The sequence below is a fragment of the Octopus bimaculoides genome, chromosome 17 (assembly GCF_001194135.2).
Source record: "Octopus bimaculoides isolate UCB-OBI-ISO-001 chromosome 17, ASM119413v2, whole genome shotgun sequence".
In the NCBI taxonomy this organism is placed as follows: Eukaryota; Metazoa; Mollusca; class Cephalopoda; order Octopoda; family Octopodidae; genus Octopus; species Octopus bimaculoides.
In genome coordinates, this window is record NC_068997.1 from 47,269,979 (window position 1) to 47,274,740 (window position 4,762).

The 4,762-nt window shown below is 37.6% G+C and overlaps 1 non-coding gene across 1 annotated transcript; it reads right to left on the reverse strand.

The window, feature by feature from the left end:
- Positions 1 to 2,500: 2,500 nt before the first annotated feature.
- On the reverse strand, positions 2,501 to 2,615 carry Trnai-uau (transfer RNA isoleucine (anticodon UAU)). The gene is made up of 2 exons: positions 2,578 to 2,615; positions 2,501 to 2,536 (listed from the first exon to the last, which is right to left on the reverse strand). It is a non-coding gene; the product is annotated as a tRNA-Ile (tRNA).
- Positions 2,616 to 4,762: the final 2,147 nt, after the last annotated feature.

A 4,762-nucleotide genomic window follows, 5' to 3' on the forward strand; every position in this document is an offset into this window, starting at 1 on the left:
TCGGCCTTTTTTTTTTTTTTCTCGATCCCTTTTGATCGAACTCCCCCTTTTTCCCTTCCTACGATCCCTTTTGATCGACACCCCCTTTTTTTTTCCCTCCCAAAAAGAAAAGCTCTACATTGTATTTGTCCCATCTTCGTTGAGCCCTGTGTGGCTAATAAAAGAAATGTATCTATCTATTTATCTATCTATCTATCTATACACACACATATACATATACATACAGACATGTATATATATGCATATACATGCATAGCTCACGCACACACGCACACATACACACAAATACACACATAGGTGAAGGTGGCTAAAATTTTTATGAATTTAAATTTGGGTTTTGTCTCCCTTGCAGTTTTTAATAAGCATTGTCATTAATTATTAAATTGTCTTTTGACTCACCATGTTAAATGTGTTACCAGTATTTAGCATTAAACATATCTTACTTGATACAATTAAAATTACGAAATGGTTTCTTCAAAGTTTAGAAATGTATAAAAAAATATATTCTTTTAATTGTAAAAATATAGAATAGACTTGAAACATTTGTTCGTTTGAAAATGAAGCATTAATACAGTTCATTGTAAACAGAGATATCACAAGACCACATTATTACCACGTTATATAAATGTTTTCAAGATCTACATAGCTTGGTTTCATGTTAAAAATTTCGATTATGTCCCCAGTTACTTCTCATAGTCATACTTCTATGAGGAACAACATGCAAACTGTTTTCTTTATGCTAAAATTTCCGATTATGTCTTTGATATTGTCTCATAGTTAAAGATTGTTGAACGTACCACACTCAAACTTATTTCAGCATGTTGAAGATTTCGGTTGTGTCTTCGATTTCTTTCCTTAATTGAAGTTGTTTAAATGCGTAACACTCGAATACATGATGTGACAAGCAGATTAATATCACAGACATGTATACGAATTGAGATACCATAAAATAAAGAATTTCACTGAAAATCTTTAAAGATGGTATTTACAACATTTTTCTTGCAATTCACTCTGTAATTATGTATTATAATTTCCGTCACCTTCAGACTTTAATTTCCGTTCGTTGATCTTGCTACTCATGAAACCGTATTTCTCTAATGCCAACAATGTTGGCTGCTGCATTGGGCTTAATCTGTCGATATATCCACGTTCAACCACTCCAGTCTTTCATCTTCTTTTATCATTCTATTCAAATGTAGGATGCTGCAAAGGAATATTAAATCAACTCCAGTATTTGACTAGCATTTCATTTTATTGAACCTCCGAAGAATGAAAGCAAAGTTAATCTCGGTGGAATTTGAAGTCAGGCTGTGAAACTAAATTCTACAGATCTGGTTTGCATGCCTCATTTACGGATTCATTTTGTAATCCCTCTCTCCTTCTCTCTCTCTCAACACAGTAGGTAAAGTTGATCTAACAAAGATTTAGCAGGTCGAGCTACTATAACCGAACCCTACGACACAGTTATAAATACCCCCCCCCCCAAATCTAAATAAAAATAACTTTTAACACATAAAAAAGTCTGAAATTTTGGGGGAGGAGAGTTGCTGATTATGTCACAGCCTGTTCGTGAAATTAACGTGCAAGTGGCCGAGCACTCCACAGAAACGCGTACCCTTAGCGTAGTTCTCAGGGAAATTCAACATAACACAGAGTGTGACAACGCTGGCCCTTTGAAATACAAGTACTACTCATTTTGCCAGATGAGTGGACTGGAACAACGTGAAACAAAGTGTCTTGCTCAAGGACATAATGCAACGCTAGGTATCGAACTCACGACCTTTCAACCGTGAACCAAATACCCTAACCACTAAGCCACGCACCTTCACTCTGTCATATATTCTTTTCTACTCTAGGCACAAGGCCCGAAATTTTGGGGGAGGGGGCCAGTTGCTTAGATCGATCCCAGTACGCAACTGGTACTTAATTTATCGACTCCGAAAGGATGAAAGGCAAAGTCAACCTCGGCAGAATTTGAACTCAACTCTGTCCTATATTACAACAGTATTAGACGTTAGGGTTTGTCAGTTGTGTACTTGTATTTACTTAGTTTAATTTTTCTGTTGGGTTAAATTATTTGATGTTTAATCAAATTTGGTCTGCTTTAATTTGGTTTAATTTCATTGATTATTTGCTCAAGAGATCCATGAAAATATTCAATCAATCAAAGTGATTTGGTCGAACAAATCAATCCGAGTACTTATTCTATCGGTCTCTTGTATCGAACCTTTAAGTTACGGGGATGTAAACTAACCAACACCCCTTTTCAAGCGGTAGAGGCGGACAAACATAAAGACACACACACACACACAGACATACATATAAACAACGGGCTTCTTTCCGTTTCCGTCTATCAAGCCCACTTACAAGGCTTTGTTTGGCTGGGACTATAGTAGAAGACACTTGTTCAAGGTGCCGAACAGTTGGACCGAACCCAAGACTATATAGTTGGGAAGCAAGCTCTTTAACTAAACATCAACGCCTGCACAAAAAAAAAAAGTGCCCCGGGTGAGGTTCGAACTCACAACCTCCGCATAACTATAGTCTTATGGTTTGAAACATAAGAAAGGTACTGTCTATAAGTACGGCGCGCTAACCGATTGTGCCACCGGGGCAGTTACACTAAACAGTCGAAAAATAATGATTATGGAAAGTTAAGTTTTTTGCATGTAAAACTTATTCTCGAATCAAAAAGCTAATTTAAATGCTGATGCATTAAATAATACGTCATTTTTAGTATGCAAAATATTATTTTACCATTTAATTATTGGGTTGTCCGGAAAGTTCGTGCCGATTTATAGTTGCTTACCTTTCGACTTATTTGCCATGAAACCACCTCAATTCTGGGAAGAGGGTATTTTCAAGTTAAAGGAAAGATGGAGACGCATTGTGCAACAAAATGGTTCATATTTGATTGATTAAAAATGTAATGGCAAGTATTTATTGACCTTTTTCTTTCCTTTAAAAATCGGTACGAACTTTCCAGACAACCCAATATAATGTTAATAATAATAATAATAATTAGGTAAAGAAAAGGCCGCGAGCTGGCAGAATCGTTGGCACGCCGGGCGAAATGCTTACCGGTATGTCGTCTGCTATTAGGTTGTGAGTTCGAATTCCGCCAAGGTCGACATTGCCTTAAAAGAAAACTGCCGAGACGTTCTCAGTTCAAATTCCGCCGAGGTCGACTTTGCCTTTTATCCTTTCGGGGTCGATAAAATGAGTATCAGTTGAGTACTGGGGTCGATGTAATCGACTTATCCCTTCCCTCGAACTTACTGGCCCTGTGCCAAAATTTGAGATCAATATTTAATAATAAATAAGTGAAGGAAAGGCATCGAGCTGGCAGACTCGTTAACACACAGGGCAAAACACTTCGGCCGTCTTTACGTTCCGAGCTCAAATTCTGCGGAGGTCGGCTATACCTTTTATCCTTTCGGAGTCGAATCCCTCCCCACCACACCGCCTCGGAATTACTGATAGTTTAGAGGGGTTGTACTCACGATCGCAAAATCGTGGTTTCGATTCTCAGGCCGACTATGTTTTGAGCAAAGCACCTCGTTTCACGTTGATCCAGTCTACTCAATTGTAGATGAGAAACGTTGCAACGGATTGGCGTTCAAAGGTGAGATGATGATTGAGAAAAATCCCTTGGACGGAGGTCTCACAAGCTGCGTTTCGAATTTAGCGATCGAAAGGGTGAATAGTACAACCCACACTGTGAATCTCGACTGGTTGGGATGGGTTGTTAAACAACGTCGAAGGACATCAAAAACAAATGATAAATAAAAAATGTACAACTAGTCATTTTTGTTTTGTTTCGATGAAAACAGCTACTGGTACCATATAAGCCGGTACTACTTGTTTCATGGTCGAGTGGTCGACAATTAAACCGGCTTCCCCACTTGAGTAACTTACTACTGTTGTGAAGAGGGTGCCTGGACACCCAACAGGACTAAAAGCAAGATCCGTCACAGGCCAGATGAGCTTTTTGTCCTGAAATCTTTCGTCACACATCTGTGACCTCTTCAGCGACACTTTTCGTTTCCGTGTGTGTTCTTGCACCACTTACTCCATTCTGTTCTTGTAGGATGTGTAAATAATACTCCTTCCCCTTTTTGATGTTATTCTTCCATGTTCTTCACTAGTTATTCCGTCGCAAGAACTTAAGCGTTAAAGCTACACGCTACACATATAGCGGCTATCGATGTTATTCTTCGCCACATGTACGCGTTACAACGTTGTCCATCACTTCAACAATTGTCATAATGTTACCTATCCTTGCTACAATTGGACTCGTTACCTCTTCACATCAATAAACATTACATAATCTCGCCACACTGATAACCCCTACGTGCAAGATACATCTGCCGCTACAAGTGGTTCGTACTATTTGTACCGTCGGTATTGAAATATTTCAATCTTTCTCGATGGTTCTTCTTCTCTTGTTTCCTTATCTGCTAGAAATCTGCTAAGAAACAAATGAATTTTAATCAAACTTTTTTAACATTTAAAATTATGTTTTCTTTAATTGATGCAAAAAAAGTTATAGAAAGTATGCGAATAACAAGTTAGTTTCTATCAATGATCTCCCCTCTTTCTCCGTCTTGCATTTTTTTTTTCACTATAATTTCTGGTGAAAAATAAATTACAACATTTTGCATAATTATTCAGAAAAAATCTGCATAATAAACAAATTTTCAACAGATTCTTTTCAATAACGATTTTTTTAAAGAAAACCTTATCATAATTTCTCCCAATT